Here is a 16,968-nt window from a genome sequence, read left to right as displayed (position 1 = left end):
ACGCCTTCTTCGGGAGCATGGAACTGAAATATAAGGCATTGAATAAATATGACAGATAATGCATAAGTCAAAACATAGACCAAAAATATTAATAACAAGACTAGAAAAGGTACAATTTCTGGGGAAATTGTGAAAGTGTTCTTGCCTCTACAACTGGAGTGGGCGGAGTAACTGGGTGGGGTGGAGTGGCTTGAGTAACTGTGAAAAGTGTTAAAAAGCTTAATATTTTAAAAAGTATAAATAGTAGTAAAAAAGTTCCATCATTCGCTGAAAGAGCTGAACATTTTTTTCAAAAGTAATTTTTTTTTTCAAAAATGAATTTTTTTTAATCAAAAATGATTTTTTTTTCTTCAAAAGTAATTTTTTTTTTCAAAGGTAATTTTTTTTTTCAAAAATGAATTTTTTTATTTGAAAAATAATTTTTTTTTCGAAATTATTATTTTTTTTAAAGTAATTTTTTTTTCAAAAATAATTTTTTTTTTTCAAAAATATTTTTTTTTTTCAAATATATTTTTTTTTCAAAAATAATTTTTTTTTTAAAAGTAATTTTTTTTTCAAAAATATTTTTTTTTTCAAAAATAATTTTTTTTTTTTCAAAAATATTTTTTTTTTTTCAAAAATGATTTTTTTTTTCAAAAATTATTTTTTTACTTTTTTCAAAAATTATTTTTTTTTTTTCAAAAATATTTTTTTTTTTACATGGGGCGTTCATAATGTTTTGGCTGATCATGGGGTGGTCATAATGTTTTGGCTGATCATGGGGTTGTCAGCTTTTGTCACCTCCCACTCTAGTTTTGAACATTTCGCCATTCATTCCTATGGGACCAATTTCGCCGCAAAAACGTCATTTCGTGGACCATTCGGCAAAACATTCCACAAAGTAATAACACACCAATCGGGAACAATCCGCTCGTTTCGGTATATTACTTGTCTCTGTAGTGTAAAAACTGTGGGAGGAGTCTACAAGCATTATCAAGTCTAGCAGATGAAGTCACATGCATTTGGAGTGTCTCAGCATCTTGTGTTTACAACCACTGTTTCCTAGCAACGCTCATGCCCTGTTTATGCTTCCCAAATACTGCTTCATCAAAACTGCCCCATCAGAATTACCCCATCAAAACTGCCCCATCATATTCCTCTATTATAAATCTGTACATGGTGTGTCTGTCCCCTCCCCAGGCTCTGTAATCAGCTGAGATGCTCCAGCCACCTTCCCCCCTGTGTATAACAGAAGCTTTGGTAACCATGGCAACAAAACAAACACTAACAGTACACTCTGATTAATGGCTAAAATTTCCTGAAATGACCTCTAAACAAATGGCCGTATTTTAAAAACTATACATCCTATAGCGAAGATCTTTATATTGTGAGAATCACAAGACCCAGACCTAGATTTTGATGTATAGTATGTCTCTGAAATATTAAAAATGAAGGCACAGTCGCAGTTTAGAAATTGCCCTTCAAATTTGGAGGGGGCTAGAGTGTAGTTTCAATGAATGTCAATGGACGGCGTGAGTTGCAAACAAATGGTCATATTGTGAAAACTATCAGGACTATGGCTTAGCCGTGGACATGTTTAGTGGCAGCAGGGATAGCTGAACGTTTTGATATAAGATTTGTTTAGGTGGGCTTGAAAATGAGGGAGTGGCGGCAGTTTAGAAATCATGTTCTGATTTTCCAGCTTTTTTCATCTCCCACTCTAGTTTCCCCATTCATTCCTATGGGACCAATTTCGCCGCAAAAACGACGATATTTCGTGAACCATTCGGCGAAACGTTCCACAAAGTAATAGCACACCATTCGGGAACAATCCGCACGTTTCGGTATATTACTTGTCTATGTAGTGTAAAAACTGTGGGAGGAGTTAGGGTGGTAAATTTGGCTATAATAATAAGAACTAGAAAAGGTACAATTTCTGGGGAAATTGTGAAAGTGTTCTTGCCTCTACAACTGGAGTGGGCGGAGTAACTGGGTGGGGTGGAGTGGCTTGAGTAACTGTGAAAAGTGTTAAAAAGCTTAATATTTTAAAAAGTATAAATAGTAGTAAAAAAGTTCCATCATTCGCTGAAAGAGCTGAACATTTTTTTCAAAAGTAATTTTTTTTTTCAAAAATGAATTTTTTTTAATCAAAAATGATTTTTTTTTCTTCAAAAATGATTTTTTTTTCAAAAGTAATTTTTTTTTTCAAAGGTAATTTTTTTTTTCAAAAATGAATTTTTTTATTTTAAAAATAATTTTTTTTTCGAAATTATTATTTTTTTAAAGTATTTTTTTTTTCAAAAATAATTTTTTTTTTCAAAAATATTTTTTTTTCAAATATATTTTTTTTTCAAAAATAATTTTTTTTTTAAAAGAAATTTTTTTTTCAAAAATATTTTTTTTTTCAAAAATAATTTTTTTTTTTTCAAAAATAATTTTTTTTTTTTCAAAAATAATTTTTTTTTTTCAAAAATATTTTTTTTTTCAAAAATTTTTTTTTTTTTTTTCAAAAATGATTTTTTTTTTCAAAAATTATTTTTTTACTTTTTTCAAAAATTTTTTTTTTTTTTCAAAAATATTTTTTTTTTTTACATGGGGCGGTCATAATGTTTTGGCTGATCATGGGGTGGTCATAATGTTTTGGCTGATCATGGGGTTGTCAGCTTTTGTCACCTCCCACTCTAGTTTTGAACATTTCGCCATTCATTCCTATGGGACCAATTTCGCCGCAAAAACGTCATTTCGTGGACCATTCGGCAAAACATTCCACAAAGTAATAACACACCAATCGGGAACAATCCGCTCGTTTCGGTATATTATTTGTCTCTGTAGTGTGAAAACTGTGGGAGGAGTCTACAAGCATTATCAAGTCTAGCAGATGAAGTCACATGCATTTGGAGTGTCTCAGCATCTTGTGTTTACAACCACTGTTTCCTAGCAACGCTCATGCCCTGTTTATGCTTCCCAAATACTGCTTCATCAAAACTGCCCCATCAGAATTACCCCATCAAAACTGCCCCATCATATTCCTCTATTATAAATCTGTACATGGTGTGTCTGTCCCCTCCCCCAGGCTCTGTAATCAGCTGAGATGCTCCAGCCACCTTCCCCCCTGTGTATAACAGAAGCTTTGGTAACCATGGCAACAAAACAAACACTAACAGTACACTCTGATTAATGGCTAAAATTTCCTGAAATGACCTCTAAACAAATGGCCGTATTTTAAAAACTATACATCCTACAGCGAAGATCTTTATATTGTGAGAATCACAAGACTCAGACCTAGATTTTGATGTATAGTATGTCTCTGAAATATTAAAAATGAAGGCACAGTCGCAGTTTAGAAATTGCCCTTCAAATTTGGAGGGGGCTAGAGTGTAGTTTCAATGAATGTCAATGGACGGCGTGAGTTGCAAACAAATGGTCATATTGTGAAAACTATCAGGACTATGGCTTAGCCGTGGACATGTTTAGTGGCAGCAGGGATAGCTGAACGTTTTGATATAAGATTTGTGTAGGTGGGCTTGAAAATGAGGGAGTGGCGGCAGTTTAGAAATCATGTTCTGATTTTCCAGCTTTTTTCATCTCCCACTCTAGTTTCCCCATTCATTCCTATGGGACCAATTTCGCCGCAAAAACGACGATATTTTGTGAACCATTCGGCGAAACGTTCCACAAAGTAATAGCACACCATTCGGGAACAATCCGCACGTTTCGGTATATTACTTGTCTATGTAGTGTAAAAACTGTGGGAGGAGTTAGGGTGGTAAATTTGGCTATAATAATAAGAATAATATATATGTGAGATAACAGTAAGTGGTCTTGCTATGCAAGAACACTTAATAATATATATGTGAGATAACAGTAAGTGGTCTTGCTATGCAAGAACACTTAAATATAAATGAACACTGCGAATTGGATAGGCTGAGGTGGAAACCCATACAGGTCAGTCCTAGTCAGGAAAGACCCAGGAAGTATTCGTCCACTATGGGGACGTATGCAACATAATAGCAAAAAATATTTTATATATGCTAGTAATGTAGTTAGTAATATCGATATGTAAAGATAACCTAAGATCGGATATTCCTGGAATAGCAGTATGGCAGCTGGCAACGAATGGAGGGGGGGGGGAGAAGGGAAGGGGGGGAGGAAAGAGTGGGGAGGGAAAAAGAAGAAGTAGGGAAGGAGAAAAGGGAGGGGGGGAGGGAAAGGGGGGAGGAAGGGCAAAGGAGGGGAGGGGATAAGGAAGGAAGTAAGGGAAAGGAAGGGTATAGGAAAGATCAGGAAGGAGAGCAATAAAGGGGAGAAAAGGGGGGGGGGAAGGGGGGGGAGTACTAACCAGACAAACAAGTGAAATGTAATAAAAAGCTGTAAAGCAATTGGTTTTGGTAATGAAGGTAGGTACTAGATAGTGAACCTAATAATTAGTAGGTAAGAGTGACCTCTAGTTGCAGTACCCTCATGAATGTAATAATTTAACAATCTCAAGAATTACAAGTACTTACCATAATAGTAGTAATATGATGGTTAGATGTGAAGGGTGGAGGGAGGAAAAAAAAAAAGGGGGGGGAGGCGGGGAATTAACCCGCCAGGGAAGTAAACTAAAAACTTGCACTGTGGTATATAGTGCCAGAAGCATCTAGCAACACATAATAACCACAGGACAGTTATATAAGTAGCAATGTGGGGTTACTTAAATGTGTAAAAAAACACAGCAGTCACAGACATTTATAGGTAGTCACAAAAAGGTGATTGGACATCCCATATAAAGATTGGTAGTGTGAGACCTAATAGGATGCAAACAGATAAAAAGGCAAAGTTATTAAAGTTAGTGCATGAATACTCATAAATATAGTTGAATTAAAAAAGTAAAGAAAGCAAGGTCTAGCAGGGAGGAGGAAGGTAAGGAGGGGGGAGCAAGGAAAAACAGGAATAGAAGTGTCAGTGTGTCATGAAGATCCTGCCAGTAACCAGCGATCCAGGCGCACGGGAACACGGCCACGGGTTCCACTGCGCATGCGCGCGCGTTCACGGGTGCGGTCACACGCGCGCGTACTCCCGCTGGTGTCAGGCGGGCTATTTAAACCGGTCTGTCACACTCCATCCCCGCTGTCTGCTCTACAGCGTTCTGTGTGAGTTACCTGATCTGATCTGTGTATCCTGTTATCTGACCCGGCTTCCTGTTTGACCATCCTGCTATCCGCCTGCACCAGACCCTCTTGGCTTGCCTGACCATCCCTCTGCATTACCCCTGGTACCTCTGCTGTCCGACCGCTACCGACCACCGGCTTGTTGACCCTCCGCTGTGTATACCGGCTTTCAGGCTATTACCTGCTGCATAGGTATGCGCAGCCTGTTGCATTAGGGTGTGCACCCCAAAGCTCAAACACACATGCGCGTGTATGTATGTATGTGTATATTACACACACACACACACTCTTATGGCAGAGCCAATGCAGTGAAAGAGAGGTGTGGTAGCACTTTATTAATGGCAGAACTGGTCAGAGGGAGATATTTCCCATCTCCCCGCCGACACACAGAGTGATAATGCTAATGCTCTTGGGGTGATTAGGGTGTGCCCAGGCACACCTGGCACACCCTCTGTGCACGCCTATGACCTGCTGTTGTTCCTGGTTCCAGTCCAGCATTCCAGTCTGCTACCTACTGCTTGTTCCTGGTTCCAGCCCAGCGTTCCAGTCTGCTACCTACTGCTTGTTCCTGGTTCCAGCCCAGCGTTCCAGTCTGCTACCTACGGCTTGTTCCTGGTTCCAGCCCAGCGTTCCAGTCTGCTACCTACTGCTTGTTCCTGGTTCCAGCCCAGCGTTCCAGTCTGCTACCTACTGCTTGTTCCTGGTTTCAGCCCAGCGTTCCAGTCTGCTACCTACTGCTTGTTCCTGGTTCCAGTCCAGCGTTCCAGTCTGCTACCTACTGCTTGTTCCTGGTTCCAGTCCAGCGTTCCAGTCTGCTACCTACTGCTTGTTCCTGGTTCCAGTCCAGCGTTCCAGTCTGCTACCTACTGCTTGTTCCTGGTTCCAGTCCAGCGTTCCAGGCTATCACCTGCTGCTTGTTCCTGGTTCCAGCCCAGTGTTCCAGGCTCCTACCTGCTGTTGTTCCTGGCTCCAGTCCAGCGCTCCACTATCCGGCTTGCTTACCTGTTGGGTTCCTGGTCCTATCTGCATTCCAGTCTCTGTCTTCAGTCTTCTCTTCAGGTTCCTGATTCCAGAGGGTGCCACCACTACTGAACTACCAACAGCTGTTGATCCTGCCAGGCACCCATACTACTCTTCACTCCTGGCCCTCTGTTTCCATTCCAGGGGAACGGGAGTGGGAGCTGTAAGGGAGGTCTTTCCCTGCACTTCAGGCTCACAACCTACCAGGTACGTGACAGTAGCAGACAGCCATGTCTGAGCCTGAGCAGGGAACGTCTCCCATGGAGGAACTCTGTGCACACCTGGCAGGATTGACTGAAGCAATCAAGAATTACAGCAAGGATACACCAGGCTGGAGGAACGAGTGTTAACCCTGTCTAATCCCATTGGGGTCCAGGGAGCTCCCTCTGCTTCTGCTCCTTCAGTCGGGCCTTCCTCAACGGTGGTCATACTCCCTCCAGAACCTAAGGTTCCTACACCTGAACGTTTCTTCGGAAATCGCCATAAGTTCAGGGCCTTCCGCAACTCCTGCAAATTATTTTTTGCTCTTCAGCCACGTACCTTTTCCCTGGAGGCTACAAAGGTGGGCTACGTAATTTCTCTACTCTCTGGTGACCCCCAAACCTGGGCCCATCGCCTCTTAGAGCAAAAGGATATATCCCTGACCAATCTCTCCACCTTCTTTGATGCACTGGGTCAGTTGTATGATGACCCCCAGCTGTCTGTAACTGCAGAGACGGCTCTGCACACCCTTCAACAGGGTCGCAGAGCAGCAGAGGACTATGTGGCTGAATTCAGGAAGTGGAGTGCGGACACTAATTGGAATGATGCGGCTCTCTGCTATCAGTTTTGGTCGGGACTTTCTGATTCTCTGAAGGATGAATTGGCCAGGGTGGGTACACCACAGACTTTAAATGCTTTAATCGATCTAGCCATCCAGATCGATCGACGCCTACGAGAGCGTAGGTCTGAGAGAGCTATGGGGTCTTCTCGTCCAACTTGGGTTACCCCTAAGGTTCCTCATCACTCATCACCAACACCACCTACCTCCACGTTTAACTTACCTGAGCAGATGCAATTGGGAGTCCTGCGGCCTTCACTCACCCAAGAGGAACGACAACGTCGTCGAGCAAATAATTTGTGCCTGTATTGCGGGGAACCTGGGCACTATGTCAGGAACTGTCCCCTTAAACTCCGTAAGTGTTTATCTCTATCTACTGACTATGTTACAACTCTGGTTAAAAACACCACTCACCTTGCTCTTCCTCTTCTGCTGCAGCTTCCAGGAAAGACCCTGCAAATCACCGCCATTATTGACTCAGGAGCTTGCAGCTGTTTCATGGATTCTCTTTTTGCCACCCAACACCAAATACCTAATGGGCAAACAGAAAGAACAAACCAGACCCTTGAACAATATTTGCGCTGTTTTTCTTCTTTTGCCCAAGATGATTGCATTTCTGTTTTGCCATTGGCCGAATTCGCTTATAACAATTCTATTCATTCTGCTATCAAACAAACTCAGTTTTTTGCAAATTATGGTTTCCACCCTTCATTTTTACCTAACTCTCTTCCAGAATGCACAGTACCCGCAGTCCAGGAGAAACTGGATTTCTTTACCTCCAACAACCAAGTTTTACAGGACACCATGACCAGGACCCAGGAGTATAATAAAGCAACCTTCGATAAGAAAAGGCGAGGTGAGCTCTTACTTGCACCTGGGGATCAGGTATGGTTGTCCACAGTAAACCTCAGGTTGGCTTGCCCTTCCAAGAAATTGGGTCCCAAGTTTCTTGGACCATTTTCTGTTAAGCGGAGAATTAATGAAGTCGCATACGAACTTGAACTCCCGGATTCACTAAAGGTGCATCCAGTTTTTCACGTGTCCTTGCTCAAACCATCTGTTGCCAACCCTTTTCCAGATCGAAGTACGGATCCTCCTGATCCAATCCTGGTAGATGGGGAGGAGGAATTCGAGGTGGAGGCTATCAAGGACCATAGGAAAAGAGGTAACCAGAATCAATTTTTGATAAAATGGAAGGGGTTTGGCCCAGAGGAGAATTCTTGGGAACCAGAAGATAATATTCGTGCTGAAGATCTGTTACAAACCTTTAAAAGAGCCCACCCAGAGAAATTTTCTCAAAGGGGCATCCGGAGGCTGCCCCTTGGGGGGGGCAATGTCATGAAGATCCTGCCAGTAACCAGCGATCCAGGCGCACGGAAACACGGCCACGGGTTCCACTGCGCATGCGTGCGCGTTCACAGGTGCGGTCACGCACGGGCACGCGCGCGCGCACTCCCGCTGGTGTCAGGCGGGCTATTTAAACCGGTCTGTCACACTCCATCCCTGCTGTCTGCTCTACAGCGTTCTGTGTGAGTTACCTGATCTGATCTGTGTATCCTGTTATCTGACCCGGCTTCCTGTTTGACCATCCTGCTATCCGCCTGCACCAGACCCTCTTGGCTTGCCTGACCATCCCTCTGCATTACCCCTGGTACCTCTGCTGTCCGACCGCTACCGACCACCGGCTTGTTGACCCTCCGCTGTGTATACCGGCTTCCAGGCTATTACCTGCTGTTGTTCCTGGTTCCAGTCCAGCGTTCCAGTCTGCTACCTACTGCTTGTTCCTGGTTCCAGCCCAGCGTTCCAGTCTGCTACCTACTGCTTGTTCCTGGTTCCAGCCCAGCATTCCAGTCTGCTACCTACTGCTTGTTCCTGGTTCCAGTCTGCTACCTACTGCTTGTTCCTGGTTCCAGCCCAGCGTTCCAGTCTGCTACCTACTGCTTGTTCCTGGTTCCAGCCCAGCGTTCCAGTCTGCTACCTACTGCTTGTTCCTGGTTCCAGTCCAGCGTTCCAGTCTGCTACCTACTGCTTGCTCCTGGTTCCAGTCCAGCGTTCCAGTCTGCTACCTACTGCTTGTTCCTGGTTCCAGTCCAGCGTTCCAGTCTGCTACCTACTGCTTGTTCCTGGTTCCAGTCCAGCGTTCCAGGCTATCACCTGCTGCTTGTTCCTGCTTCCAGCCCAGCATTCCAGGCTCCTACCTGCTGTTGTTCCTGGCTCCAGTCCAGCGCTCCACTATCCGCCTTTTTTACCTGTTGGGTTCCTGGTCCTATCTGCATTCTAGTCTCTGTCTTCAGTCTTCTCTTCAGGTTCCTGATTTCAGAGGGTGCCACCACTACTGAACTACCAACAGCTGTTGATCCTGCCAGGCACCCATACCACTCTTCACTCCTGGCCCTCTGTTTCCATTCCAGGGGAACGGGAGTGGGAGCTGTAAGGGAGGTCTTTCCCTGCACTTCAGGCTCACAACCTACCAGGTACGTGACACAGTGATGCACTGAGCGCAGCAGATGCACTGAGCGCAGCAAGTCGAGGATGTGATTGCACCTGTGATAAGTCGGGATTGACGGCCAGCATCACAAGCCGACCGAAGGTAGGATCAGATGATGATGAACTGTTGCTGAATTTAATTTCAAAAGAAATATACCTGTATATCATGTAGGTCGCATGCTGTGGGTTGTATACTAGCCAAAAAGACTTAGAAGCAAAAAGCAGAGGAGAGGTGCTAAGCGAGGGGGGTGAAGAATATGAAAGGACGCTCACACAAGGCTGGGGAAGCTAAAAAGCCTAGAGAAAGCTTAAACTCAAGTACTATCCAAACATATTTAAAAGAAGTGCAATCTAAAAGCCCGATCATGGACAGCAGGCAACAAAGCACAAAAGACAAGAAAAAAGACACCACGAAACAAAAAGGAACGCTAGGGGGGATCCCCAGAGGCGAGACCTATCCAGGACCTGACCTAGATCTAAGTACAGAAGTAAATATGGATGCACCCCCATCAAAGGCAGAGATGCAAGACATGTTTGCAAGATTAGAGAATGTACTAAAAGCAGAGATTCTTAATATAAGGGCAGACATGGGGAACCTTCTGAAACGGGTGGAAGTAGTGGAGGAGGCATCAGAACAGCAAGTGGTCGTGATCGAAGAGTTAAAAAGGCAAATTAAAAATATACAGTCAGGTCAGCGGGAGGTGCTCCGTAAACTAGAGGAACAGGAAAATCAAAGCAGGAGACAGAACTTAAGGCTCAGAGCTATCCCTGAGCAAAGCGGGGAAGACCTGTTTGTTACAATGAAAGAAATATTTAATCCACTCCTGGGAAGAAGCATAGAAGAGGAATTAAAAATAGACCGGGTCCACAGAATAAGAAAACCCCCAAGCATAAGTGAGGATACACCAAGGGATGTCATTGTAAAGTTTCACCAATATGAAGACAAGGCAATGATTTGGAGAAAGCTGAGGGGGGTCCACCCAGTGAAACATAACAACAGCGAAATTCAAATCTTTTCGGATCTCTCTGCTAGAACGTTAGCAAGGAGAAGACAACTAAGGCCTTTGTTGGACGCATTGAGGGGGGCAAACTTGAAGTACAGCTGGGGTCACCCTTTTGTACTAACTGTAACGAAGGTGGAAGAAGCTGTAGATTAAAACAATTAGAGGACCTACATGTAAGGGGGGGTGGAAGGAGGAACACCTCCCCCACTGTGAGAGCTCCACCCTACGGCATGTGGGGGCTGTAGGCGGTGATGGCTATTTGGTTGCCGCGGCCCCAAGGTCAGGTAGTGGCAGGGGGGGAGGGAGAGGGAGGGGTGGGGGGGCGAGAAGGGGGGTGGGGTTTCCGCAGATTCCCTTTTGTTTTTCTCATCCACTCCCAGTCAGGCCTCAGGGTCTGACGGGGGGTGAAGTTGAGGTGTGGAGGAGAGGAATAGCAGCAAGTTTAAAGAGCTGCGTGGATGGAGGTTAGGTGTTTGTCCTATAATGTGAAGGGGTTAAATTCTCCTGGGAAAAGGCGAAAAATCTTAAATGAATTACAGAGGTATGGCATAGACATTGTTTTCTTGCAGGAGACTCACTTGGTGCAGGAGGAAAATATTAGGTTGGACGCAAGGAATTTTCCGGCTTGGATTTACTGTGATACACCCATCAAAAGGGCGAAGGGAGTGGTTATCGGGTTCTCGAAATGGATTAAATTTACATTGATAGAGAAGAGGGTGGATATAGAGGGGTGGTTTCTGTTTGTAAAAATTAAGTTAGGGGACAGGATCTATACATTGGTCAATGTTTATTGTCCGAATAGAGACCCGATAAAATATCTCCCAGACCCTGGATAACCTGGCTGTTTTTAAGGAGGGGGAAGTGATCTTAGCAGGCAATTTTAACCTGTGTTTAGACCCAGCCTTGGATAGGTCATCTGGAACTCGGGAGGTAGGTAAAAAGTTATTGATGGGTTTAGGGAAAAAGCTGCATGATAGTCAATTGATAGATGTTTGGCGGGTGCAACATCCCAAGGAGAGGGACTATTCTTTCTCCTCCCCAGTCCACAGGACCTATTCAAGGCTGGATTACCTGATGGTTGACCATAGTCTATTGGACTATATAGAAGAGTCAAAGATTGAGATTGCGACTCTGTCAGACCATGCTCCAGTAACGATGACAGTAAAGATTAAAGGCCTTCAAAGGGTCCCGTTTTCATGGCGGTTTAATGAAAAACTTCTTAAAAAAGACAATGTTGTTGAGAAAATCCAGCAGGAAATTGATGAGTTTTTCCTAAATAACGAGTCTAGTGAGATAGCGGGGGCAGTCATCTGGGAGACCTTTAAGGCATATATAAGGGGGGCCCTAATTTCTATTGGCTCAGAAGAGAGAAAGGGGAAAAAAAAAAGAGTCTCATAACTAAAATACATCAGCTAGAACAGCTTCATAAAGCATCTAAGGGAAGTGAAGGATCCGTATTTAAAGAACTGACTTTAAAAAGAGATGAGCTAAGGGAGTTATTAGAAGAAGAGTCAGTGAAAACTAGGAATAAATATCTAAAAAATTTCCATCAGAGTGGAAATAAGGTGGGGAAACACTTGGCATCAATAATAAGGAAAAAAAAGGACGAGAACTTTATAGAGAAGATTAAAAATAAAAAAGGGGAAATGAGACACACTACTAGAGAGATAGGAGAGGAATTTAGACAGTTTTTCTCATCTCTTTACTCGGTCGGGCAAAGAGAAAATCGCAGCAGAAATAAAGAAGAGAAGATGAGAGAGTTCTTGAAAGGGACGGGACTTCCTACTCTGTCAGAGTTAGATACATTAGAGCTGGAGAGTCCGATAACGGAAGAGGAGGTTTATTCAGCCCTAAAGTCTTCTCCTCCGGGTAAGAGTCCTGGGCCGGATGGCTTCACAACCAGCTTCTATAAAAAATTTAAGGACTCCCTGGTTCCCCGGTTGTGCCAAATTTGGAATGGCTTGGGGAGGCAGGGAGAATTGTGCAGGGAGGCATTATTGGCATCAGTGACACTTATTCCTAAGGAGGGGAAGGACCGCACCTCGTGCTCGAGTTATAGACCGAATGCGCTTTTAAACACGGACACCAAATTATATGCTAAGGTGTTGGCACTTCAGGGATAAAATGGCCTATCTGGTTCACCCTGATCCGGCGGGATTTGTTCCTGGGAGAGAGGGAAGAGACAATGGGGTGCGGTCTCTCCTGACAATGGAGGCATTTAAAGCGAGTGGCTCCCCTGGTCTACTTCTGTCGATAAATGCCGAGAAGGCCTTCGATAGAGTAGACTGGGGATTCATGTTTTGCACACTCGAAGTAATGGGAGTAGGGCCAATAATGTTAAAATGGATAAAAACATTATATAACCAACCTTCGGCATTTGTAAAGGTCAATAATATACCCTCAGCACAATTCGTTATGGAAAACGGGAGGAGACAAGGTTGTCCACTGTCCCCGCTTCTGTTTGTCCTAACCCTAGAACCCTTGCTAGCTATGATCCGGAGGAACCCGGACATTAGCGGCTGCCCAGTGGGAGAGGAGGAACATAAATTGGCCGCCTTTGCTGATGATGTTCTCTTGTATGTCTCGAAACCTAGAATTACGATACCAAACCTGTTGTCCACACTGAGGAAATATAGCGAGCTAACTTTAAAATTAATATAGAGAAGTCAGAACGTTAATGATTAATATTAATAAACAGGAAGCGAGCAGACTCGGTGAGGTGTTTCATATCCCATGGAGAGATAACATTAAGTACCTGGGGGTCAATCTAACGGGTCACAGGGAAAAGCTGTATAAGTTGAACTTTATTCCTCTATTAAATAAAATTAGAGCAGAAATAAAAAGAATAATGTATAGCCCCGTCTCATGGATTGGGCGAATTAATATAGTGAAGATGGTGTTAGCCCCAAAGGTGCTTTATAAGATGCAAATGCTCCCGATTCCCTTACCGCAAAATTTTTTCAGAATATTGACTAATTTAATAAGCAGATATGTATGGGATAATAAGAAACCTAGGATAGCACATACAGTGTTGAGGAGAGAAAAAGCACATGGTGGGCTGGCTATCCCCGACTTTAGGAACTACTATAAAGCGATTGTTACAGCACGGGCACTTGAATGGGAAAAAAATAGTGAGAATAAAAGATGGGTTAACTTAGAAAAAGGGTTAAGTGGCACACGGTTAAACCATTTGATTTGGAACCCTCCTTACCTTAGGAATTTAGGTAAGGACACGCATTATATTACACACCTCACATTTAAAATTTGGGATCAGATGCACTTGACCAATAAGTGGGAGTATAACTCACCTCTAATTTTCTTAAAAGAGAATATGTACTTTCCACCGAGGATGGAGAAGGTGGGTGGAAACTGGATATTGGATAGAGAAGCACAAGTAAGAGGTATTATTAAGAGAGGGAAAATTTGCACATTTCAAGAGTTAGTTGCACAAAGGGAGTTATTATCACTAAATGGGTGGAGATATGGTCAGCTCACGCACTTTATTAATAGTCTTCCGGGCCCCTTAAGGGAGGAAGAGGATTATAGATCGATAGAGAAATTATTTTGTAGGGATTCAGAAGAAGAAAATAAAGAAGAAAATTTCTGAGATTTATAAAATTTTGATGAGTGGAGCAGGGCGGGACTCACCTCCATTTATCAAAAAATGGGAAGAGGAATTGGGAGCATGCGGTGATGGAGAAATGGTGGGGAGCATCCTGGGAGCGACGCATGGAACGGCAGTTGATTCGAAAACTACGGAGAGTAACTATAAATGTCTGGCCAGGTGGTATATGACCCCGGTCAAAGTCAGCAAGTTCGCACCAGATAGGTCTCCCAATTGTTGGAGGGGATGTGGGTCACCAGGAACCATGGCGCACCTGTGGTGGAATTGCCCCAAAATTAAAACATTTTGGCAGGAAGTGACTGGGTTAATAGAAGCGATAATGGGCAAGGTTATCCAGTTCGACCCCTGGGAATATTTGTTCCATAGGACGGAAGGAGGAAAAAGAGGGTATAAAACCTCAATAGTCCCAGTATTGCTAAATTCAGCTAAGAACGTAATCCCAAAGAAATGGCAGGAAGCAGAAGCGCCGAGGATCAGGGATTGGATAGCTAGAGTGAACGAAACCTATAGTTTGGAGAGAGAAGAGTCGGGAGATTATTTAGAAAGAGATCAAGAAGAACAAAGGGGTAAATGGGGTAGCTGGATAACCTTTAAAAAAACTGAGCGATATGTGGATTCTATCATGCAGTAAAGCAGAAATAGGAGCACATTAACTCGTCAAGATTCAGTCGGATGGGAAATAATCTGCGGGGGCCGGGAGGGGGGAAGGGAGGAAGGGAAAGGGAGGGATATATGGGGGGGGGGTTTGTATTGAGAATTTGAAAATTAAATAAAGATAAAAAAAAAAAAAAAAGAAGTGCCAGTAACATATCCTAGAATCCAGGAACATACCTGCTGCTGATAGATAGTAAGCTTGGATATACAAAGAAAACGGCCGCTCGGGCGACTGTAACCAGGAACTAGATAGAGGGACGCTGAATGGCGTGCCTTTTGTGCACACTCCCTGCTTGTAATCATCGAATCGGCGTGCGCTGCGTTTCGGCAACAAAAACATTCTTATTATCCCTCCACTTCACAGCAAGCAAATTATTACACTTGAAGCAGGCTCTCTCCCCCAGCCTATGACGGGAATCTACAAGCCTCTGGGTCGCACGGTGCCACATGCTCCAATCTGATGATCAAACAAGTGACTAAAAAGTGGCAGGCTCGTGTAATAATTGTCCACGTACAAGTGCTACCCCTTTCCGAATAAGGGTGACACCAAGTCCCACACAATCTTGCCAGCGCTCCCTATGTAGTCAGGGCAGTTTGTCGGCTCTACGTGACTATCTCTTCCCTCGTAAACCATAAAACTACATGTATAGACTGTGGCCCTGTCACAGAGCTTATACATCTTGACCCCGTATCTGGCACGCTTGCTGGGAAGATACTGTTTGAAAGACAAATGGCTGGAAAACTTAAACAGGGATTCATCAACGCAGACAACTTGATGGGTAGTAAACAAGTCTGCAAAACGTTGGTTGAAGTGGTTTACAAGGGACCGAATTTTGTAGAGCCGATTGTATCCAGGGTCTCCACGAGGACGACAGAGTTCATTGTTGTTGAAATGCATGAACCGCAAGATCTGCTCGTATCGTGCCCTGGTCATGGAGGCAGAGAACATGGACATATGGTGAATTGGGTCAGTGGACCAATATGACCGCAACTCACTCTTTTTGATTATGCCCATGAGGAGGGATAGGCCCAGAAAGGTCTTAAATTTGGAAACCATAATTTGTTTGCAATCTCTGGCAAGGGAGGACTGGGGAATAGCGGTGATGTATTGACCAGCATACAAATTGCTTTGGTGCACAATAGATTTATAGAGATCTTTGGTGAAAAACAGCGAATAAAAATCAAGTGATATAAAATCAACTGTTTCCACCTGAATGCTGGTTTGGCCAGTGAATGGGGGAAGTACGGGTGCTGCAGAAGTGGTGGGTTCCCAATTAGGATTGGCGAATGCAGCAGGAAAGGCACTATGGGCTTGACGGTCCTGTGTTTGTCTTCTTCTTGGTGGCAGTGGGACACTACTTGTGCTTGCCACCTCACCAGCTTGAACTGCACTTACGGGACTCGCCACATCACCATGCGTTACTGCAGTGCTGGTTTGACTACGACCAGGGTGTACTAAGCCGCTGATGCTTGCCAGTTCACCAGAAGGAATAGTGGCGCTAGTACTTCTCTGCTCCATACGAGAGCCCTGCGGTTCATGCACCTCAACAGCAGAAGAAGATCGGGGTCTGGTACACCTGACCTTGGCAAGGACCACAACTCCGTCGTCAGAGCTATCTGTCATGGAGCCACTGCTGTCTACAGGATCGTATTCTGAGCCTGAATCTGACAGATAAGTGACTTCCTCTTCACTATCTGTCATGCTCAGAAAAGTGTAGGCCTCTTCACTAGTGTACCTTCAATTTGCCATTTTGGGCTCTAAATTTACTGGTATACTAGTGAGACTCACAGGTAAAAAAGCTCCTGACTGTTAGCGACTGATTCAAAAGCTACCAAAAGAACTGTTAGTGATCACAGGGATCAGGCCTAACTCTGCGAACGCTGCAGTTATGTGTGTTTTGTTGTTTTGTAAGTGACAGTGATCGATCGATACTGCACTTGGGTGGGCTGGGCTAGGCTGGGCGGAGGGGCAAAATGCAGGAGCTAGCAGGTATCTGGGCTGATTTCGCTAACACTGCGTTTTTGGGAACCCTAAACTGCTGGGGATGCTAGTATAGATCTGATCACATCAGATATTGATCCTTTCAGATACTATATCACTAAGGGAGGTATATGCTGCGTGCGTGGGTGTTAGCGGTGCTGGCACTGACCTGATGCTACCTGGGGCGACGCAGACCCTATCTAACCCTAAAACCTAACTGATATCACCCGCCGGGCGATCAGGGGGTT

Source organism: Aquarana catesbeiana, linkage group LG02 (genome assembly GCF_042186555.1).
Source record: "Aquarana catesbeiana isolate 2022-GZ linkage group LG02, ASM4218655v1, whole genome shotgun sequence".
Lineage (NCBI taxonomy): Eukaryota > Metazoa > Chordata > Amphibia > Anura > Ranidae > Aquarana > Aquarana catesbeiana.
Note: the sequence above shows the minus strand (reverse complement) of the source record.